Raw genomic sequence first — 22,879 nt, 5'->3', positions numbered from 1 at the left:
TCAATGTGTGTGTGTGTGTGTGTGTGTGTGTGTGTGTGTGTGTGTGTGTGTGTGTGTGTGTGTGTGTGTGTGAGTGTGTGTGGGACCGTCCCCCAGTGAGGGTCAGTGTGTGTGTGTGGGACCGTCCCCCAGTGAGGGTCAGTGTGTGTGGGACTGTCCCCCAGTGAGGGTCAGTGTGTGTGTGGGACTGTCCCCCAGTGAGGGTCAGTGTATGTGTGTGTGGGACTGTCCCCCAGTGAGGGTCAGTGTGTGTGTGTGTGACCGTCCCCCAGTGATGGTCAGTGTGTGTGTGTGTGTGACCGTCCCCCAGTGAGGGTCAGTGTGTGTGGGACCGTCCACCAGTGAGGGTCAGTGTGAGTGGGACTGTCCCCCAGTGAGGGTCAGTGTGTGTGTGTGGTACTGTTCCCCAGTGAGGGTCAGTTTGTGTGTGGGACTGTTCCCCAGTGACGGTCAGTGTGTGAGTGTGACCGTCCCCCAGTGAGGGTCAGTGTGTGTGTGGGACCGTCCCCCAGTGAGGGTCAGTGTGTGTGGGTGGGACCGTCCCCCAGTGAGGGTCAATGTGTGAGTGGGACCATCCCCCAGTGAGGGTCAGTGTGTGTGGGACCGTCCCCCCGTGAGGGTCAGTGTGTGTGTGTGTGGGACCGTCCCCCAGTGAGGGTCAGTGTGTGTGTGTGTGGGACTGTCCCCCAGTGAGGGTCAGTGTGTGTGTGTGTGGGACTGTCCCCCAGTGAGGGTCAGTGTGTGAGTGGAACCGTCCCCCAGTGAGGGTCAGTGTGTCTGTGTGTGGGACTGTCCCCCAGTGAGGGTCAGTGTGTGTGTGTGACTGTCCCCCAGTGAGGGTCAGTGTGTGTGTGGGACCGTCCCCCAGTGAGGGTCAGTGTGTGTGTGTGTGACCGTCCCCCAGTGAGGGTCAGTGTGTGTGTGGGACCGTCCCCCAGTGAGGGTCAGTGTGTGTGTGGGACCGTCCCCCAGTGAGGGTCAGTGTGTGTGTGTGTGACCGTCCCCCAGTGAGGGTCAGTGTGTGTGTGGGACCGTCCCCCAGTGAGGGTCAGTGTGTGTGTGGGACTGTCCCCCAGTGAGGGTCAGTGTGTGAGTGTGACTGTCCCCCAGTGACGGTCAGTGTGTGTGTGGGACCGTCCCCCAGTGAGTGTCAGTGTGTGTCTGGGACCGTCCCCCAGTGAGGGTCAGTGTGTGAGTGTGACCGTCCCCCAGTGAGGGTCAGTGTGTGAGTGTGACCGTCCACCAGTGAGGGTCAGTGTGTGTGGGACTGTCCCCCAGTGAGGGTCAGTGTGTGTGTGTGTGTGGGACCGTCCCCCAGTGAGGGTCAGTGTGTGAGTGGGACCGTCCCCCATTGTGGGTCAGTATGTGTGTAGGACTGTTCCCCAGTGAGGGTCAGTGTGTGTGTGGGACCGTCCCCCAGTGAGGGTCAGTGTGTGTGTGTGTGGGACCGTCCCCCAGTGAGGGTCAGTGTGTGTGTGGGACCGTCCCCCAGTGAGTGACGGTGTGTGTGTGGGACCGTCCCCCAGTGAGGGTCAGTGTGTGTGTGTGTGGGACTGTCCCCCAGTGAGGGTCAGTGTGTGTGAGTGTGACCGTCCCCCAGTGAGGGTCAGTGTGTGTGGGACCGTCCCCCAGTGAGGGTCAGTGTGTGTGTGTGTGTGTGTGTGGGACCGTCCCCCAGTGAGGGTCAGTGTGTGTGGGACTGTCCCCCAGTGAGGTTCAGTGTGTGAGTGTGTGTGTGTGTGGGACCGTCCCCCAGTGAGGGTCAGTGTGTGTGGGACTGTCCCCCAGTGAGGGTCAATGTGTGTGTGTGTGTGTGTGTGGGTGTGTGTGTGTGTGTGTGTGTGTGTGTGTGTGTGTGTGTGTGTGTGTGTGTGTGGACCGTCCCCCAGTGAGGGTCAGTGTGTGTGTGTGGGACCGTCCCCCAGTGAGGGTCTGTGTGTGTGTGTGTGGGACCGTCCCCCAGTGAGGGTCAGTGTGTGTTGGACTGTTCCCCAGTGAGGGTCAGTGTGTGTGTGTGTGGGACCTTCCCCCAGTGAGGGTCAGTGTGTGAGTGTGACCGTCCCCCAGTGAGGGTCAGTGTGTGTGTGGGACCGTCCCCCAGTGAGGGTCAGTGTGTGTGGGACCGTCCACCAGTGAGGGTCAGTGTGTGTGGGACCGTCCCCCAGTGAGGGTCAGTGTGTGTGTGTGTGACTGTCCCCCAGTGAGGGTCAGTGTGTGTGTGTGGGACCGTCCCCCAGTGAGGGTCAGTGTGTGTGGGACTGTTCCCCAGTGAGGGTCAGTGTGTGAGTGTGACCGTCCCCCAGTGAGGGTCAGTGTGTGTGTGGGACTGTCCCTCAGTGAGGGTCAGTGTGTGTGTGGGACCATCCCCCAATGGGGGTCAGTGTGTGAGTGTGACCGTCCCCCAGTGAGGGTCAGTGTGTGTGTGTGTGGGACCGTCCCCCAGTGAGGGTCAGTGTGTGAGTGTGACCGTCCCCCAGTGAGGGTCAGTGTGTGTGTGGGACCGTCCCCCAGTGAGGGTCAGTGTGTGTGGGACCGTCCACCAGTGAGGGTCAGTGTGTGTGGGACCGTCCCCCAGTGAGGGTCAGTGTGTGTGTGGGACCGTCCCCCAGTGAGGGTCAGTGTGTGTGGGACTGTTTCCCAGTGAGGGTCAGTGTGTGAGTGTGACCGTCCCCCAGTGAGGGTCAGTGTGTGTGTGTGGGACCGTCCCCCAGTGAGGGTCAGTGTGTGTGTGTGTGGGACCGTCCCCCAGTGAGGGTCAGTGTGTGTGTGTGTGTGACCGTCCCCCAGTGAGGGTCAGTGTGTGAGTGGGACCGTCCCCCAGTGAGGGTCAGTGTGTGTGTGTGTGGGACTGTCCCCCAGTGAGGGTCAGTGTGTGTGTAGGACCGTCCCCCAGTGAGGGTCAGTGTGTGTGTGTGTGGGACCGTCCCCCTGTGAGGGTCAGTGTATGTGTGTGTGGGACTGTCCCCCAGTGAGGGTCAGTGTGTGTGTGTGTGACCGTCCCCCAGTGATGGTCAGTGTGTGTGTGTGTGTGACCGTCCCCCAGTGAGGGTCAGTGTGTGTGGGACCGTCCACCAGTGAGGGTCAGTGTGAGTGGGACTGTCCCCCAGTGAGGGTCAGTGTGTGTGTGTGGTACTGTTCCCCAGTGAGGGTCAGTGTGTGTGTGGGACTGTTCCCCAGTGACGGTCAGTGTGTGAGTGTGACCGTCCCCCAGTGAGGGTCAGTGTGTGTGTGGGACCGTCCCCCAGTGAGGGTCAGTGTGTGTGGGTGGGACCGTCCCCCAGTGAGGGTCAATGTGTGAGTGGGACCATCCCCCAGTGAGGGTCAGTGTGTGTGGGACCGTCCCCCCGTGAGGGTCAGTGTGTGTGTGTGTGGGACCGTCCCCCAGTGAGGGTCAGTGTGTGTGTGGGACCGTCCCCCAGTGAGGGTCAGTGTGTGTGTGGGACTGTCCCCCAGTGAGGGTCAGTGTGTGAGTGTGACTGTCCCCCAGTGACGGTCAGTGTGTGTGTGGGACCGTCCCCCAGTGAGTGTCAGTGTGTGTCTGGGACCGTCCCCCAGTGAGGGTCAGTGTGTGAGTGTGACCGTCCCCCAGTGAGGGTCAGTGTGTGAGTGTGACCGTCCACCAGTGAGGGTCAGTGTGTGTGGGACTGTCCCCCAGTGAGGGTCAGTGTGTGTGTGTGTGTGGGACCGTCCCCCAGTGAGGGTCAGTGTGTGAGTGGGACCGTCCCCCATTGTGGGTCAGTATGTGTGTAGGACTGTTCCCCAGTGAGGGTCAGTGTGTGTGTGGGACCGTCCCCCAGTGAGGGTCAGTGTGTGTGTGTGTGGGACCGTCCCCCAGTGAGGGTCAGTGTGTGTGTGGGACCGTCCCCCAGTGAGTGACAGTGTGTGTGTGGGACCGTCCCCCAGTGAGGGTCAGTGTGTGTGTGTGTGGGACTGTCCCCCAGTGAGGGTCAGTGTGTGTGAGTGTGACCGTCCCCCAGTGAGGGTCAGTGTGTGTGGGACCATCCCCCAGTGAGGGTCAGTGTGTGTGTGTGTGTGTGTGTGTGGGACAGTCCCCCAGTGAGGGTCAGTGTGTGTGGGACTGTCCCCCAGTGAGGTTCAGTGTGTGAGTGTGGGACCGTCCCCAAGTGAGGGTCAGTGTGTGTGTGTGTGTGTGTGTGGGACCGTCCCCCAGTGAGGGTCAGTGTGTGTGGGACTGTCCCCCAGTGAGGGTCAGTGTGTGAGTGTGGGACCGTCCTCCAGTGAGGGTCAGTGTGTGTGTGAGTGTGGGACCGTCCCCCAGTGAGGGTCAGTGTGTGTGTGACCGTCCCCCAGTGAGGGTCAGTGTGTGTGTGTGGGACCGTCCCCCAGTGAGGGTCAGTGTGTGGGACTGTCCCCCAGTGAGGGTCAGTGTGTGTGGGACCGTCACCCTGTGAGGGTCAGTGTGTGTGTGGGACCGTCCCCCAGTGAGGGTCTGTGTGTGTGTGTGTGGGACCGTCCCCCAGTGAGGGTCAGTGTGTGTTGGACTGTTCCCCAGTGAGGGTCAGTGTGTGTGTGTGTGGGACCGTCCCCCAGTGAGGGTCAGTGTGTGTGTGTGTGGGACCGTCCCCCAGTGAGGGTCTGTGTGTGTGTGTGTGGGACCGTCCCCCAGTGAGGGTCAGTGTGTGTTGGACTGTTCCCCAGTGAGGGTCAGTGTGTGTGTGTGTGGGACCGTCCCCCAGTGAGGGTCAGTGTGTGAGTGTGACCGTCCCCCAGTGAGGGTCAGTGTGTGTGTGGGACCGTCCCCCAGTGAGGGTCAGTGTGTGTGGGACCGTCCACCAGTGAGGGTCAGTGTGTGTGGGACCGTCCCCCAGTGAGGGTCAGTGTGTGTGTGTGTGACTGTCCCCCAGTGAGGGTCAGTGTGTGTGTGTGGGACCGTCCCCCAGTGAGGGTCAGTGTGTGTGGGACTGTTCCCCAGTGAGGGTCAGTGTGTGAGTGTGACCGTCCCCCAGTGAGGGTCAGTGTGTGTGTGTGGGACCGTCCCCCAGTGAGGGTCAGTGTGTGTGGGACTGTCCCTCAGTGAGGGTCAGTGTGTGTGTGGGACCATCCCCCAATGGGGGTCAGTGTGTGAGTGTGACCGTCCCCCAGTGAGGGTCAGTGTGTGTGTGTGTGGGACCGTCCCCCAGTGAGGGTCAGTGTGTGTGTGTGTGGGACCGTCCCCCAGTGAGGGTCAGTGTGTGAGTGTGACCGTCCCCCAGTGAGGGTCAGTGTGTGTGTGGGACCGTCCCCCAGTGAGGGTCAGTGTGTGTGGGACCGTCTACCAGTGAGGGTCAGTGTGTGTGCGACCGTCCCCCAGTGAGGGTCAGTGTGTGTGTGGGACTGTCCCCCAGTGAGGGTCAGTGTGTGTGTGTGGGACCGTCCCCCAGTGAGGGTCAGTGTGTGTGGGACTGTTCCCCAGTGAGGGTCAGTGTGTGAGTGTGACCGTCCCCCAGTGAGGGTCAGTGTGTGTGTGTGGGACCGTCCCCCAGTGAGGGTCAGTGTGTGTGTGTGTGGGACCGTCCCCCAGTGAGGGTCAGTGTGTGTGTGTCTGTGACCGTCCCCCAGTGAGGGTCAGTGTGTGAGTGGGACCGTCCCCCAGTGAGGGTCAGTGTGTGTGTGTGTGGGACTGTCCCCCAGTGAGGGTCAGTGTGTGTGTAGGACCGTCCCCCAGTGAGGGTCAGTGTGTGTGTGTGTGGGACCGTCCCCCTGTGAGGGTCTGTGTCTGGGACTGTCCCCCAGTGAGGGTCAGTGTGTGAGTGTGTGGGACTGTCCCCCAGTGAGTTCAGTGTGTGTGTAGGACCGTCCCCCAGTGAGGGTCAGTGTGTGAGTGTGTGGGACTGTCCCCCAGTGAGGGTCAGTGTGTGTGGGACCATCCCCCAGTGAGGGTCAGTGTGAGTGTGACCGTCCCCCAGTGAGGGTCAGTGTGTGTGTGTGTGGGACCGTCCCCCTGTGAGGGTCTGTGTCTGGGACTGTCCCCCAGTGAGGGTCAATGTGTGTGTGTGTGTGTGAGTGTGTGTGTGTGTGTGTGTGTGTGTGTGTGTGTGTGTGTGTGTGTGAGTGTGTGTGGGACCGTCCCCCAGTGAGGGTCAGTGTGTGTGTGTGGGACCGTCCCCCAGTGAGGGTCAGTGTGTGTGTGTGACCGTCCCCCAGTGAGGGTCAGTGTGTGTGTGTGGGACCGTCCCCCAGTGAGGGTCAGTGTGTGTGTGGGACCGTCCCCCAGTGAGGGTCAGTGTGTGTGTGGGGCCGTCCCCCAGTGAGGGTCAGTGTGTGGGACTGTCCCCCAGTGAGGGTCAGTGTGTGTGAGTGTGGGACCATCCCCCAGTGAGGGTCAGTGTGTGTGTGTGGGACCGTCCCCCAGTGAGGGTCAGTGTGTGTGTGAGTGTCACCGTCCCCAGGTGAGTGTCAGTGTGTGTGTGGGACCGTCCCCCAGTGAGGGTCAGTGTGTGAGTGGGACTGTCCCCCAGTGAGGGTCAGTGTGTGTGTGTGTGACCGTCCCCCAGTGAGGGTCAGTGTGTGTGTGTGTGACCGTCCCCCAGTGAGGGTCAGTGTGTGTGTGTGGGACCATCCCCCAGTGAGGGTCAGTGTGTGTGGGACTGTTCCCCAGTGAGGGTCAGTGTGTGTGTGGGACCGTCCCCCAGTGAGGGTCAGTGTGTGTGTGGGACCGTCCCTCAGTGAGGGTCAGTGTGTGTGTGTGTGACCGTCCCCCAGTGAGGGTCAGTGTGTGTGTGTGGGACCGTCCCCCAGTGAGGGTCAGTGTGTGTGTGGGACCGTCCCTCAGTGAGGGTCAGTGTGTGTGTGTGGGACTGTTCCCCAGTGAGGGTCAGTGTGTGTGTGGGACTGTCCCTCAGTGAGGGTCAGTGTGTGTGTGTGTGACCGTCCCCCAGTGAGGGTCAGTGTGTGTGTGTGTGGGACTGTCCCCCAGTGAGGGTCAGTGTGTGTGTAGGACCGTCCCCCAGTGAGGGTCAGTGTGTGTGTGTGTGGGACTGTCCCCCAGTGAGGGTCAGTGTGTGTGTGTGGGACTGTCCCCCAGTGAGGGTCAGTGTGTGAGTGTGACCGTGCCCCAGTGAGGGTCAGTGTGTGTGTTGGACTGTTCCCCAGTGAGGGTCAGTGTGTGTGTGTGTGGGACCGTCCCCCAGTGAGGGTCAGTGTGTCTGTGTGTGGGACCGTCCCCCAGTGAGGGTCAGTGTGTGTGTGAGTGTGACCGTCCCCCAGTGAGGGTCAGTGTGTGTGTTGGACTGTTCCCCAGTGAGGGTCAGTGTGTGTGTGTGTGTGTGTGTGGGACCGTCCCCCAGTGAGGGTCAGTGTGTGTGTTGGACTGTTCCCCAGTGAGGGTCAGTGTGTGAGTGTGGGACCGTCCCCCAGTGAGGGTCAGTGTGTGTGTGTGTGGGACCGTCCCCCAGTGAGGGTCAGTGTGTGTGTGAGTGTGACCGTCCCCCAGTGAGGGTCAGTGTGTGTGTGGGACCGTCCCCCAGCGAGGGTCAGTGTGTGTGTGGGACCGTCCCCCAGTGAGGTCAGTGTGTGTGTGGGACCGTCCCCCAATGGGGGTCAGTGTGTGGGACCGTCCCCCAGTGAGGGTCAGTGTGTGTGAGTGTGGGACCATCCCCCAGTGAGGGTCAGTGTGTGTGTGGGACCGTCCCCCAGTGAGGGTCAGTGTGTGTGTGGGACTGTCCCCCAGTGAGGGTCAGTGTGTGAGTGGGACTGTCCCCCAGTGAGGGTCAGTGTGTGTGTGGGACCGTCCCTCAGTGAGGGTCAGTGTGTGTGTGTGTGACCGTCCCCCAGTGAGGGTCAGTGTGTGTGTGTGGGACCGTCCCCCAGTGAGGGTCAGTGTGTGTGTGGGACCGTCCCTCAGTGAGGGTCAGTGTGTGTGTGTGGGACCGTCCCCCAGTGAGGGTCAGTGTGTGTGTGGGACTGTTCCCCAGTGAGGGTCAGTGTGTGTGTGGGACTGTCCCTCAGTGAGGGTCAGTGTGTGTGTGTGTGACCGTCCCCCAGTGAGGGTCAGTGTGTGTGTGGGACCGTCCCCCAGTGAGGGTCAGTGTGTGTGTGTGTGGGACTGTCCCCCAGTGAGGGTCAGTGTGTGTGTAGGACCGTCCCCCAGTGAGGGTCAGTGTGTGTGTGTGTGGGACTGTCCCCCAGTGAGGGTCAGTGTGTGAGTGTGTGGGACTGTCCCCCAGTGAGGGTCAGTGTGTGTGTGTGTGGGACTGTCGCCCAGTGAGGGTCAGTGTGTGTGTGTGACCGTCCCCCAGTGAGGGTCAGTGTGTGTGTGTGACCGTCCACCAGTGAGGGTCAGTGTGTGAGTGTGACCGTCCCTCAGTGAGGGTCAGTGTGTGTGTGGGACTGTCCCCCAGTGAGGGTCAGTGTGTGTGTGTGTGTGTGTGTGTGTGTGTGTGTGTGTGTGGGACCGTCCCCCAGTGAGGGTTAGTGTATGTGTGTGGGACCGTCCCCCAGTGAGGGTCAGTGTGTGTGTGGGACCGTCCCCCAGTGAGGGTCAGTGTGTGTGTGTGGGACCGTCCCCCAGTGAGGTCAGTGTGTGTGTGGGACCGTCCCCCAGTGAGGGTCAGTGTGTGTGTGTGTGGGACCGTCCCCCAGTGAGGGTCAGTGTGTGTGTGTGGGACCGTCCCCCAGTGAGGTCAGTGTGTGTGTGGGACCGTCCCTCAGTGAGGGTCATTGTGTGTGTGTGTGACCGTCCCCCAGTGAGGGTCAGTGTGTGTGTGGGACCGTCCCCCAGTGAGGGTCAGTGTGTGTGTGGGACCGTCCCTCAGTGAGGGTCAGTGTGTGTGTGTGTGACCGTCCCCCAGTGAGGGTCAGTGTGTGTGTGTGGGACCGTCCCCCAGTGAGGGTTAGTGTGTGTGGGACCGTCCCCCAGTGAGGGTCAGTGTGTGAGTGGGACCGTCCCCCAGTGAGGGCCAGTGTGTGTGTGGGACCGTCCCCCAGTGAGGGTCAGTGTGTGTGTGGGACTGTTCCCCAGTGAGGGTCAGTGTGTGTGTGGGACCGTCCCCCAGTGAGGGTCAGTGTGTGTGTGGGACTGTCCCTCAGTGAGGGTCAGTGTGTGTGTGTGTGACCGTCCCCCAGTGAGGGTCAGTGTGTGTGTGGGACCGTCCCCCAGTGAGGGTCAGTGTGTGTGTGTGTGGGACTGTCCCCCAGTGAGGGTCAGTGTGTGTGTGGGACCGTCCCCCAGTGAGGGTCAGTGTGTGTGTTGGACTGTTCCCCAGTGAGGGTCAGTGTGTGAGTGTGGGACCGTCCCCCAGTGAGGGTCAGTGTGTGAGTGTGGGACCGTCCTCCAGTGAGGGTCAGTGTGTGTGTGGGACCATCCCCCAGTGAGGATCAGTGTGTGTGTGGGACTGTCCCCCAGTGAGGGTCAGTGTGTGTGTAGGACCGTCCCCCAGTGAGGGTCAGTGTGTGAGTGTGTGGGACTGTCCCCCAGTGAGGGTCAGTGTGTGTGGGACCATCCCCCAGTGAGGGTCAGTGTGAGTGTGACCGTCCCCCAGTGAGGGTCAGTGTGTGTGTGTGTGGGACCATCCCCCTGTGAGGGTCTGTGTCTGGGACTGTCCCCCAGTGAGGGTCAATGTGTGTGTGTGTGTGTGTGTGTGTGTGTGTGTGTGTGTGTGTGTGTGTGTGTGTGTGTGTGTGTGTGAGTGTGTGTGGGACCGTCCCCCAGTGAGGGTCAGTGTGTGTGTGTGGGACCGTCCCCCAGTGAGGGTCAGTGTGTGTGTGTGACCGTCCCCCAGTGAGGGTCAGTGTGTGTGTGTGGGACCGTCCCCCAGTGAGGGTCAGTGTGTGTGGGACTGTTCCCCAGTGAGGGTCAGTGTGTGAGTGTGACCGTCCCCCAGTGAGGGTCAGTGTGTGTGTGGGACTGTCCCTCAGTGAGGGTCAGTGTGTGTGTGGGACCATCCCCCAATGGGGGTCAGTGTGTGAGTGTGACCGTCCCCCAGTGAGGGTCAGTGTGTGTGTGTGTGGGACCGTCCCCCAGTGAGGGTCAGTGTGTGTGTGTGTGGGACCGTCCCCCAGTGAGGGTCAGTGTGTGAGTGTGACCGTCCCCCAGTGAGGGTCAGTGTGTGTGTGGGACCGTCCCCCAGTGAGGGTCAGTGTGTGTGGGACCGTCTACCAGTGAGGGTCAGTGTGTGTGCGACCGTCCCCCAGTGAGGGTCAGTGTGTGTGTGGGACTGTCCCCCAGTGAGGGTCAGTGTGTGTGTGTGGGACCGTCCCCCAGTGAGGGTCAGTGTGTGTGGGACTGTTCCCCAGTGAGGGTCAGTGTGTGAGTGTGACCGTCCCCCAGTGAGGGTCAGTGTGTGTGTGTGGGACCGTCCCCCAGTGAGGGTCAGTGTGTGTGTGTGTGGGACCGTCCCCCAGTGAGGGTCAGTGTGTGTGTGTCTGTGACCGTCCCCCAGTGAGGGTCAGTGTGTGAGTGGGACCGTCCCTCAGTGAGGGTCAGTGTGTGTGTGTGTGGGACTGTCCCCCAGTGAGGGTCAGTGTGTGTGTAGGACCGTCCCCCAGTGAGGGTCAGTGTGTGTGTGTGTGGGACCGTCCCCCTGTGAGGGTCTGTGTCTGGGACTGTCCCCCAGTGAGGGTCAGTGTGTGAGTGTGTGGGACTGTCCCCCAGTGAGTTCAGTGTGTGTGTAGGACCGTCCCCCAGTGAGGGTCAGTGTGTGAGTGTGTGGGACTGTCCCCCAGTGAGGGTCAGTGTGTGTGGGACCATCCCCCAGTGAGGGTCAGTGTGAGTGTGACCGTCCCCCAGTGAGGGTCAGTGTGTGTGTGTGTGGGACCGTCCCCCTGTGAGGGTCTGTGTCTGGGACTGTCCCCCAGTGAGGGTCAATGTGTGTGTGTGTGTGTGAGTGTGTGTGTGTGTGTGTGTGTGTGTGTGTGTGTGTGTGTGTGTGAGTGTGTGTGGGACCGTCCCCCAGTGAGGGTCAGTGTGTGTGTGTGGGACCGTCCCCCAGTGAGGGTCAGTGTGTGTGTGTGACCGTCCCCCAGTGAGGGTCAGTGTGTGTGTGTGGGACCGTCCCCCAGTGAGGGTCAGTGTGTGTGTGGGACCGTCCCCCAGTGAGGGTCAGTGTGTGTGTGGGGCCGTCCCCCAGTGAGGGTCAGTGTGTGGGACTGTCCCCCAGTGAGGGTCAGTGTGTGTGAGTGTGGGACCATCCCCCAGTGAGGGTCAGTGTGTGTGTGTGGGACCGTCCCCCAGTGAGGGTCAGTGTGTGTGTGAGTGTCACCGTCCCCAGGTGAGTGTCAGTGTGTGTGTGGGACCGTCCCCCAGTGAGGGTCAGTGTGTGAGTGGGACTGTCCCCCAGTGAGGGTCAGTGTGTGTGTGTGTGACCGTCCCCCAGTGAGGGTCAGTGTGTGTGTGTGGGACCATCCCCCAGTGAGGGTCAGTGTGTGTGGGACTGTTCCCCAGTGAGGGTCAGTGTGTGTGTGGGACCGTCCCCCAGTGAGGGTCAGTGTGTGTGTGGGACCGTCCCTCAGTGAGGGTCAGTGTGTGTGTGTGTGACCGTCCCCCAGTGAGGGTCAGTGTGTGTGTGTGGGACCGTCCCCCAGTGAGGGTCAGTGTGTGTGTGGGACCGTCCCTCAGTGAGGGTCAGTGTGTGTGTGTGGGACTGTTCCCCAGTGAGGGTCAGTGTGTGTGTGGGACTGTCCCTCAGTGAGGGTCAGTGTGTGTGTGTGTGACCGTCCCCCAGTGAGGGTCAGTGTGTGTGTGTGTGGGACTGTCCCCCAGTGAGGGTCAGTGTGTGTGTAGGACCGTCCCCCAGTGAGGGTCAGTGTGTGTGTGTGTGGGACTGTCCCCCAGTGAGGGTCAGTGTGTGTGTGTGGGACTGTCCCCCAGTGAGGGTCAGTGTGTGAGTGTGACCGTGCCCCAGTGAGGGTCAGTGTGTGTGTTGGACTGTTCCCCAGTGAGGGTCAGTGTGTGTGTGTGTGGGACCGTCCCCCAGTGAGGGTCAGTGTGTCTGTGTGTGGGACCGTCCCCCAGTGAGGGTCAGTGTGTGTGTGAGTGTGACCGTCCCCCAGTGAGGGTCAGTGTGTGTGTTGGACTGTTCCCCAGTGAGGGTCAGTGTGTGTGTGTGTGTGTGTGTGGGACCGTCCCCCAGTGAGGGTCAGTGTGTGTGTTGGACTGTTCCCCAGTGAGGGTCAGTGTGTGAGTGTGGGACCGTCCCCCAGTGAGGGTCAGTGTGTGTGTGTGTGGGACCGTCCCCCAGTGAGGGTCAGTGTGTGTGTGAGTGTGACCGTCCCCCAGTGAGGGTCAGTGTGTGTGTGGGACCGTCCCCCAGCGAGGGTCAGTGTGTGTGTGGGACCGTCCCCCAGTGAGGTCAGTGTGTGTGTGGGACCGTCCCCCAATGGGGGTCAGTGTGTGGGACCGTCCCCCAGTGAGGGTCAGTGTGTGTGAGTGTGGGACCATCCCCCAGTGAGGGTCAGTGTGTGTGTGGGACCGTCCCCCAGTGAGGGTCAGTGTGTGTGTGGGACTGTCCCCCAGTGAGGGTCAGTGTGTGAGTGGGACTGTCCCCCAGTGAGGGTCAGTGTGTGTGTGGGACCGTCCCTCAGTGAGGGTCAGTGTGTGTGTGTGTGACCGTCCCCCAGTGAGGGTCAGTGTGTGTGTGTGGGACCGTCCCCCAGTGAGGGTCAGTGTGTGTGTGGGACCGTCCCTCAGTGAGGGTCAGTGTGTGTGTGTGGGACCGTCCCCCAGTGAGGGTCAGTGTGTGTGTGGGACTGTTCCCCAGTGAGGGTCAGTGTGTGTGTGGGACTGTCCCTCAGTGAGGGTCAGTGTGTGTGTGTGTGACCGTCCCCCAGTGAGGGTCAGTGTGTGTGTGGGACCGTCCCCCAGTGAGGGTCAGTGTGTGTGTGTGTGGGACTGTCCCCCAGTGAGGGTCAGTGTGTGTGTAGGACCGTCCCCCAGTGAGGGTCAGTGTGTGTGTGTGTGGGACTGTCCCCCAGTGAGGGTCAGTGTGTGAGTGTGTGGGACTGTCCCCCAGTGAGGGTCAGTGTGTGTGTGTGTGGGACTGTCGCCCAGTGAGGGTCAGTGTGTGTGTGTGACCGTCCCCCAGTGAGGGTCAGTGTGTGTGTGTGACCGTCCACCAGTGAGGGTCAGTGTGTGTGTGTGTGGGACTGTCCCCCAGTGAGGGTCAGTGTGTGTGTGTGGGACTGTCCCCCAGTGAGGGTCAGTGTGTGAGTGTGACCGTGCCCCAGTGAGGGTCAGTGTGTGTGTTGGACTGTTCCCCAGTGAGGGTCAGTGTGTGTGTGTGTGGGACCGTCCCCCAGTGAGGGTCAGTGTGTCTGTGTGTGGGACCGTCCCCCAGTGAGGGTCAGTGTGTGTGTGAGTGTGACCGTCCCCCAGTGAGGGTCAGTGTGTGTGTTGGACTGTTCCCCAGTGAGGGTCAGTGTGTGTGTGTGTGTGTGTGTGTGGGACCGTCCCCCAGTGAGGGTCAGTGTGTGTGTTGGACTGTTCCCCAGTGAGGGTCAGTGTGTGAGTGTGGGACCGTCCCCCAGTGAGGGTCAGTGTGTGTGTGTGTGGGACCGTCCCCCAGTGAGGGTCAGTGTGTGTGTGAGTGTGACCGTCCCCCAGTGAGGGTCAGTGTGTGTGTGGGACCGTCCCCCAGCGAGGGTCAGTGTGTGTGTGGGACCGTCCCCCAGTGAGGTCAGTGTGTGTGTGGGACCGTCCCCCAATGGGGGTCAGTGTGTGGGACCGTCCCCCAGTGAGGGTCAGTGTGTGTGAGTGTGGGACCATCCCCCAGTGAGGGTCAGTGTGTGTGTGGGACCGTCCCCCAGTGAGGGTCAGTGTGTGTGTGGGACTGTCCCCCAGTGAGGGTCAGTGTGTGAGTGGGACTGTCCCCCAGTGAGGGTCAGTGTGTGTGTGGGACCGTCCCTCAGTGAGGGTCAGTGTGTGTGTGTGTGACCGTCCCCCAGTGAGGGTCAGTGTGTGTGTGTGGGACCGTCCCCCAGTGAGGGTCAGTGTGTGTGTGGGACCGTCCCTCAGTGAGGGTCAGTGTGTGTGTGTGGGACCGTCCCCCAGTGAGGGTCAGTGTGTGTGTGGGACTGTTCCCCAGTGAGGGTCAGTGTGTGTGTGGGACTGTCCCTCAGTGAGGGTCAGTGTGTGTGTGTGTGACCGTCCCCCAGTGAGGGTCAGTGTGTGTGTGGGACCGTCCCCCAGTGAGGGTCAGTGTGTGTGTGTGTGGGACTGTCCCCCAGTGAGGGTCAGTGTGTGTGTAGGACCGTCCCCCAGTGAGGGTCAGTGTGTGTGTGTGTGGGACTGTCCCCCAGTGAGGGTCAGTGTGTGAGTGTGTGGGACTGTCCCCCAGTGAGGGTCAGTGTGTGTGTGTGTGGGACTGTCGCCCAGTGAGGGTCAGTGTGTGTGTGTGACCGTCCCCCAGTGAGGGTCAGTGTGTGTGTGTGACCGTCCACCAGTGAGGGTCAGTGTGTGAGTGTGACCGTCCCTCAGTGAGGGTCAGTGTGTGTGTGGGACTGTCCCCCAGTGAGGGTCAGTGTGTGTGTGTGTGTGTGTGTGTGTGTGTGTGTGTGTGTGGGACCGTCCCCCAGTGAGGGTTAGTGTATGTGTGTGGGACCGTCCCCCAGTGAGGGTCAGTGTGTGTGTGGGACCGTCCCCCAGTGAGGGTCAGTGTGTGTGTGTGGGACCGTCCCCCAGTGAGGTCAGTGTGTGTGTGGGACCGTCCCCCAGTGAGGGTCAGTGTGTGTGTGTGTGGGACCGTCCCCCAGTGAGGGTCAGTGTGTGTGTGTGGGACCGTCCCCCAGTGAGGTCAGTGTGTGTGTGGGACCGTCCCTCAGTGAGGGTCATTGTGTGTGTGTGTGACCGTCCCCCAGTGAGGGTCAGTGTGTGTGTGGGACCGTCCCCCAGTGAGGGTCAGTGTGTGTGTGGGACCGTCCCTCAGTGAGGGTCAGTGTGTGTGTGTGTGACCGTCCCCCAGTGAGGGTCAGTGTGTGTGTGTGGGACCGTCCCCCAGTGAGGGTTAGTGTGTGTGGGACCGTCCCCCAGTGAGGGTCAGTGTGTGAGTGGGACCGTCCCCCAGTGAGGGCCAGTGTGTGTGTGGGACCGTCCCCCAGTGAGGGTCAGTGTGTGTGTGGGACTGTTCCCCAGTGAGGGTCAGTGTGTGTGTGGGACCGTCCCCCAGTGAGGGTCAGTGTGTGTGTGGGACTGTCCCTCAGTGAGGGTCAGTGTGTGTGTGTGTGACCGTCCCCCAGTGAGGGTCAGTGTGTGTGTGGGACCGTCCCCCAGTGAGGGTCAGTGTGTGTGTGTGTGGGACTGTCCCCCAGTGAGGGTCAGTGTGTGTGTGGGACCGTCCCCCAGTGAGGGTCAGTGTGTGTGTTGGACTGTTCCCCAGTGAGGGTCAGTGTGTGAGTGTGGGACCGTCCCCCAGTGAGGGTCAGTGTGTGAGTGTGGGACCGTCCTCCAGTGAGGGTCAGTGTGTGTGTGGGACCATCCCCCAGTGAGGATCAGTGTGTGTGTGGGACTGTCCCCCAGTGAGGGTCAGTGTGTGTGTAGGACCGTCCCCCAGTGAGGGTCAGTGTGTGAGTGTGTGGGACTGTCCCCCAGTGAGGGTCAGTGTGTGTGGGACCATCCCCCAGTGAGGGTCAGTGTGAGTGTGACCGTCCCCCAGTGAGGGTCAGTGTGTGTGTGTGTGGGACCATCCCCCTGTGAGGGTCTGTGTCTGGGACTGTCCCCCAGTGAGGGTCAATGTGTGTGTGTGTGTGTGTGTGTGTGTGTGTGTGTGTGTGTGTGTGTGTGTGTGTGTGTGAGTGTGTGTGGGACCGTCCCCCAGTGAGGGTCAGTGTGTGTGTGTGGGACCGTCCCCCAGTGAGGGTCAGTGTGTGTGTGTGACCGTCCCCCAGTGAGGGTCAGTGTGTGTGTGTGGGACCGTCCCCCAGTGAGGGTCAGTGTGTGTGGGACTGTTCCCCAGTGAGGGTCAGTGTGTGAGTGTGACCGTCCCCCAGTGAGGGTCAGTGTGTGTGTGGGACTGTCCCTCAGTGAGGGTCAGTGTGTGTGTGGGACCATCCCCCAATGGGGGTCAGTGTGTGAGTGTGACCGTCCCCCAGTGAGGGTCAGTGTGTGTGTGTGTGGGACCGTCCCCCAGTGAGGGTCAGTGTGTGTGTGTGTGGGACCGTCCCCCAGTGAGGGTCAGTGTGTGAGTGTGACCGTCCCCCAGTGAGGGTCAGTGTGTGTGTGGGACCGTCCCCCAGTGAGGGTCAGTGTGTGTGGGACCGTCTACCAGTGAGGGTCAGTGTGTGTGCGACCGTCCCCCAGTGAGGGTCAGTGTGTGTGTGGGACTGTCCCCCAGTGAGGGTCAGTGTGTGTGTGTGGGACCGTCCCCCAGTGAGGGTCAGTGTGTGTGGGACTGTTCCCCAGTGAGGGTCAGTGTGTGAGTGTGACCGTCCCCCAGTGAGGGTCAGTGTGTGTGTGTGGGACCGTCCCCCAGTGAGGGTCAGTGTGTGTGTGTGTGGGACCGTCCCCCAGTGAGGGTCAGTGTGTGTGTGTCTGTGACCGTCCCCCAGTGAGGGTCAGTGTGTGAGTGGGACCGTCCCTCAGTGAGGGTCAGTGTGTGTGTGTGTGGGACTGTCCCCCAGTGAGGGTCAGTGTGTGTGTAGGACCGTCCCCCAGTGAGGGTCAGTGTGTGTGTGTGTGGGACCGTCCCCCTGTGAGGGTCTGTGTCTGGGACTGTCCCCCAGTGAGGGTCAGTGTGTGAGTGTGTGGGACTGTCCCCCAGTGAGTTCAGTGTGTGTGTAGGACCGTCCCCCAGTGAGGGTCAGTGTGTGAGTGTGTGGGACTGTCCCCCAGTGAGGGTCAGTGTGTGTGGGACCATCCCCCAGTGAGGGTCAGTGTGAGTGTGACCGTCCCCCAGTGAGGGTCAGTGTGTGTGTGTGTGGGACCGTCCCCCTGTGAGGGTCTGTCTCTGGGACTGTCCCCCAGTGAGGGTCAATGTGTGTGTGTGTGTGTGAGTGTGTGTGTGTGTGTGTGTGTGTGTGTGTGTGTGTGTGAGTGTGTGTGGGACCGTCCCCCAGTGAGGGTCAGTGTGTGTGTGTGGGACCGTCCCCCAGTGAGGGTCAGTGTGTGTGTGTGACCGTCCCCCAGTGAGGGTCAGTGTGTGTGTGTGGGACCGTCCCCCAGTGAGGGTCAGTGTGTGTGTGGGACCGTCCCCCAGTGAGGGTCAGTGTGTGTGTGGGGCCGTCCCCCAGTGAGGGTCAGTGTGTGGGACTGTCCCCCAGTGAGGGTCAGTGTGTGTGAGTGTGGGACCATCCCCCAGTGAGGGTCAGTGTGTGTGTGTGGGACCGTCCCCCAGTGAGGGTCAGTGTGTGTGTGAGTGTCACCGTCCCCAGGTGAGTGTCAGTGTGTGTGTGGGACCGTCCCCCAGTGAGGGTCAGTGTGTGAGTGGGACTGTCCCCCAGTGAGGGTCAGTGTGTGTGTGTGTGACCGTCCCCCAGTGAGGGTCAGTGTGTGTGTGTGTGACCGTCCCCCAGTGAGGGTCAGTGTGTGTGTGTGGGACCATCCCCCAGTGAGGGTCAGTGTGTGTGGGACTGTTCCCCAGTGAGGGTCAGTGTGTGTGTGGGACCGTCCCCCAGTGAGGGTCAGTGTGTGTGTGGGACCGTCCCTCAGTGAGGGTCAGTGTGTGTGTGTGTGACCGTCCCCCAGTGAGGGTCAGTGTGTGTGTGTGGGACCGTCCCCCAGTGAGGGTCAGTGTGTGTGTGGGACCGTCCCTCAGTGAGGGTCAGTGTGTGTGTGTGGGACTGTTCCCCAGTGAGGGTCAGTGTGTGTGTGGGACTGTCCCTCAGTGAGGGTCAGTGTGTGTGTGTGTGACCGTCCCCCAGTGAGGGTCAGTGTGTGTGTGTGTGGGACTGTCCCCCAGTGAGGGTCAGTGTGTGTGTAGGACCGTCCCCCAGTGAGGGTCAGTGTGTGTGTGTGTGGGACTGTCCCCCAGTGAGGGTCAGTGTGTGTGTGTGGGACTGTCCCCCAGTGAGGGTCAGTGTGTGAGTGTGACCGTGCCCCAGTGAGGGTCAGTGTGTGTGTTGGACTGTTCCCCAGTGAGGGTCAGTGTGTGTGTGTGTGGGACCGTCCCCCAGTGAGGGTCAGTGTGTCTGTGTGTGGGACCGTCCCCCAGTGAGGGTCAGTGTGTGTGTGAGTGTGACCGTCCCCCAGTGAGGGTCAGTGTGTGTGTTGGACTGTTCCCCAGTGAGGGTCAGTGTGTGTGTGTGTGTGTGTGTGGGACCGTCCCCCAGTGAGGGTCAGTGTGTGTGTTGGACTGTTCCCCAGTGAGGGTCAGTGTGTGAGTGTGGGACCGTCCCCCAGTGAGGGTCAGTGTGTGTGTGTGTGGGACCGTCCCCCAGTGAGGGTCAGTGTGTGTGTGAGTGTGACCGTCCCCCAGTGAGGGTCAGTGTGTGTGTGGGACCGTCCCCCAGCGAGGGTCAGTGTGTGTGTGGGACCGTCCCCCAGTGAGGTCAGTGTGTGTGTGGGACCGTCCCCCAATGGGGGTCAGTGTGTGGGACCGTCCCCCAGTGAGGGTCAGTGTGTGTGAGTGTGGGACCATCCCCCAGTGAGGGTCAGTGTGTGTGTGGGACCGTCCCCCAGTGAGGGTCAGTGTGTGTGTGGGACTGTCCCCCAGTGAGGGTCAGTGTGTGAGTGGGACTGTCCCCCAGTGAGGGTCAGTGTGTGTGTGGGACCGTCCCTCAGTGAGGGTCAGTGTGTGTGTGTGTGACCGTCCCCCAGTGAGGGTCAGTGTGTGTGTGTGGGACCGTCCCCCAGTGAGGGTCAGTGTGTGTGTGGGACCGTCCCTCAGTGAGGGTCAGTGTGTGTGTGTGGGACCGTCCCCCAGTGAGGGTCAGTGTGTGTGTGGGACTGTTCCCCAGTGAGGGTCAGTGTGTGTGTGGGACTGTCCCTCAGTGAGGGTCAGTGTGTGTGTGTGTGACCGTCCCCCAGTGAGGGTCAGTGTGTGTGTGGGACCGTCCCCCAGTGAGGGTCAGTGTGTGTGTGTGTGGGACTGTCCCCCAGTGAGGGTCAGTGTGTGTGTAGGACCGTCCCCCAGTGAGGGTCAGTGTGTGTGTGTGTGGGACTGTCCCCCAGTGAGGGTCAGTGTGTGAGTGTGTGGGACTGTCCCCCAGTGAGGGTCAGTGTGTGTGTGTGTGGGACTGTCGCCCAGTGAGGGTCAGTGTGTGTGTGTGACCGTCCCCCAGTGAGGGTCAGTGTGTGTGTGTGACCGTCCACCAGTGAGGGTCAGTGTGTGAGTGTGACCGTCCCTCAGTGAGGGTCAGTGTGTGTGTGGGACTGTCCCCCAGTGAGGGTCAGTGTGTGTGTGTGTGTGTGTGTGTGTGTGTGTGTGTGTGGGACCGTCCCCCAGTGAGGGTTAGTGTATGTGTGTGGGACCGTCCCCCAGTGAGGGTCAGTGTGTGTGTGGGACCGTCCCCCAGTGAGGGTCAGTGTGTGTGTGTGGGACCGTCCCCCAGTGAGGTCAGTGTGTGTGTGGGACCGTCCCCCAGTGAGGGTCAGTGTGTGTGTGTGTGGGACCGTCCCCCAGTGAGGGTCAGTGTGTGTGTGTGGGACCGTCCCCCAGTGAGGTCAGTGTGTGTGTGGGACCGTCCCTCAGTGAGGGTCATTGTGTGTGTGTGTGACCGTCCCCCAGTGAGGGTCAGTGTGTGTGTGGGACCGTCCCCCAGTGAGGGTCAGTGTGTGTGTGGGACCGTCCCTCAGTGAGGGTCAGTGTGTGTGTGTGTGACCGTCCCCCAGTGAGGGTCAGTGTGTGTGTGTGGGACCGTCCCCCAGTGAGGGTTAGTGTGTGTGGGACCGTCCCCCAGTGAGGGTCAGTGTGTGAGTGGGACCGTCCCCCAGTGAGGGCCAGTGTGTGTGTGGGACCGTCCCCCAGTGAGGGTCAGTGTGTGTGTGGGACTGTTCCCCAGTGAGGGTCAGTGTGTGTGTGGGACCGTCCCCCAGTGAGGGTCAGTGTGTGTGTGGGACTGTCCCTCAGTGAGGGTCAGTGTGTGTGTGTGTGACCGTCCCCCAGTGAGGGTCAGTGTGTGTGTGGGACCGTCCCCCAGTGAGGGTCAGTGTGTGTGTGTGTGGGACTGTCCCCCAGTGAGGGTCAGTGTGTGTGTGGGACCGTCCCCCAGTGAGGGTCAGTGTGTGTGTTGGACTGTTCCCCAGTGAGGGTCAGTGTGTGAGTGTGGGACCGTCCCCCAGTGAGGGTCAGTGTGTGAGTGTGGGACCGTCCCCCAGTGAGGGTCAGTGTGTGTGTGGGACCATCCCCCAGTGAGGATCAGTGTGTGTGTGGGACTGTCCCCCAGTGAGGGTCAGTGTGTGTGTAGGACCGTCCCCCAGTGAGGGTCAGTGTGTGAGTGTGTGGGACTGTCCCCCAGTGAGGGTCAGTGTGTGTGGGACCATCCCCCAGTGAGGGTCAGTGTGAGTGTGACCGTCCCCCAGTGAGGGTCAGTGTGTGTGTGTGTGGGACCATCCCCCTGTGAGGGTCTGTGTCTGGGACTGTCCCCCAGTGAGGGTCAATGTGTGTGTGTGTGTGTGTGTGTGTGTGTGTGTGTGTGTGTGTGTGTGTGTGTGTGAGTGTGTGTGGGACCGTCCCCCAGTGAGGGTCAGTGTGTGTGTGTGGGACCGTCCCCCAGTGAGGGTCAGTGTGTGTGTGTGACCGTCCCCCAGTGAGGGTCAGTGTGTGTGTGTGGGACCGTCCCCCAGTGAGGGTCAGTGTGTGTGTGGGACCGTCCCCCAGTGAGGGTCAGTGTGTGTGTGGGGCCGTCCCCCAGTGAGGGTCAGTGTGTGGGACCGTCCCCCAGTGAGGGTCAGTGTGTGTGAGTGTGGGACCATCCCCCAGTGAGGGTCAGTGTGTGTGTGTGGGACCGACCCCCAGTGAGGGTCAGTGTGTGTGTGAGTGTCACACTCCCCAGGTGAGGGTCAGTGTGTGTGTGGGACCGTCCCCCAGTGAGGGTCAGTGTGTGAGTGGGACTGTCCCCCAGTGAGGGTCAGTGTGTGTGTGGGACCGTCCCCCAGTGAGGGTCAGTGTGTGTGTGGGACCGTCCCTCAGTGAGGGTCAGTGTGTGTGTGTGTGACCGTCCCCCAGTGAGGGTCAGTTTGTGTGTGTGGGACCGTCCCCCAGTGAGGGTCAGTGTGTGTGTGGGACCGTCCCTCAGTGAGGGTCAGTGTGTGTGTGTGGGACAGTCCCCCAGTGAGGGTCAGTGTGTGAGTGGGACTGTCCCCCAGTGAGGGTCAGTGTGTGTGTGGGACCGTCCCCCAGTGAGGGTCAGTGTGTGTGTGGGACCGTCCCTCAGTGAGGGTCAGTGTGTGTGTGTGTGACCGTCCCCCAGTGAGGGTCAGTGTGTGTGTGGGACTGTTCCCCAGTGAGGGTCAGTGTGTGTGTGGGACTGTCCCTCAGTGAGGGTCAGTGTGTGTGTGTGTGACCGTCCCCCAGTGAGGGTCAGTGTGTGTGTGTGTGGGACTGTCCCCCAGTGAGGGTCAGTGTGTGTGTAGGACCGTCCCCCCGTGAGGGTCAGTGTGTGTGTGTGTGGGACTGTCCCCCAGTGAGGGTCAGTGTGTGTGTGTGGGACTGTCCCCCAGTGAGGGTCAGTGTGTGAGTGTGACCGTCCCCCAGTGAGGGTCAGTGTGTGTGTTGGACTGTTCCCCAGTGAGGGTCAGTGTGTGTGTGTGTGGGACCGTCCCCCAGTGAGGGTCAGTGTGTGTGTGTGTGGGACCGTCCCCCTGTGAGGGTCAGTGTGTGTGTGAGTGTGACCGTCCCCCAGTGAGGGTCAGTGTGTGTGTTGGACTGTTCCCCAGTGAGGGTCAGTGTGTGTGTGTGTGTGTGTGTGGGACCGTCCCCCAGTGAGGGTCAGTGCGTGTGTTGGACTGTTCCCCAGTGAGGGTCAGTGTGTGAGTGTGGGACCGTCCCCCAGTGAGGGTCAGTGTGTGTGTGTGTGGGACCGTCCCCCAGTGAGGGTCAGTGTGTGTGTGAGTGTGACCGTCCCCCAGTGAGGGTCAGTGTGTGTGTGGGACCGTCCCCCAGTGAGGGTCAGTGTGTGTGTGGGACCGTCCCCCAGTGAGGTCAGTGTGTGTGTGGGACCGTCCCCCAATGGGGGTCAGTGTGTGGGACCGTCCCCCAGTGAGGGTCAGTGTGTGTGAGTGTGGGACCATCCCCCAGTGAGGGTCAGTGTGTTTGTGGGACTGTCCCCCAGTGAGGGTCAGTGTGTGTGTGGGACCGTCCCCCAGTGAGGGTCAGTGTGTGTGAGTGTGGGACCATCCCCCAGTGAGGGTCAGTGTGTGTGTGGGACTGTCCCCCAGTGAGGGTCAGTGTGTGAGTGGGACTGTCCCCCAGTGAGGGTCAGTGTGTGTGTGGGACCGTCCCTCAGTGAGGGTCAGTGTGTGTGTGTGTGACCGTCCCCCAGTGAGGGTCAGTGTGTGTGTGTGGGACCGTCCCCCAGTGAGGGTCAGTGTGTGTGTGGGACCGTCCCTCAGTGAGGGTCAGTGTGTGTGTGTGTGGGACCGTCCCCCAGTGAGGGTCAGTGTGTGTGTGGGACTGTTCCCCAGTGAGGGTCAGTGTGTGTGTGGGACTGTCCCTCAGTGAGGGTCAGTGTGTGTGTGTGTGACCGTCCCCCAGTGAGGGTCAGTGTGTGTGTAGGACCGTCCCCCAGTGAGGGTCAGTGTGTGTGTGTGTGGGACTGTCCCCCAGTGAGGGTCAGTGTGTGAGTGTGTGGGACTGTCCCCCAGTGAGGGTCAGTGTGTGTGTGTGGGACTGTCGCCCAGTGAGGGTCAGTGTGTGTGTGTGACCGTCCCCCAGTGAGGGTCAGTGTGTGTGTGTGACCGTCCACCAGTGAGGGTCAGTGTGTGAGTGTGACCGTCCCTCAGTGAGGGTCAGTGTGTGTGTGGGACTGTCCCCCAGTGAGGGTCAGTGTGTGTGTGTGTGTGTGTGTGTGTGTG

The sequence above is a fragment of the Hemitrygon akajei genome, chromosome 6, assembly GCF_048418815.1.
Source record: "Hemitrygon akajei chromosome 6, sHemAka1.3, whole genome shotgun sequence".
NCBI lineage: Eukaryota > Metazoa > Chordata > Chondrichthyes > Myliobatiformes > Dasyatidae > Hemitrygon > Hemitrygon akajei.
Note: the sequence above shows the minus strand (reverse complement) of the source record.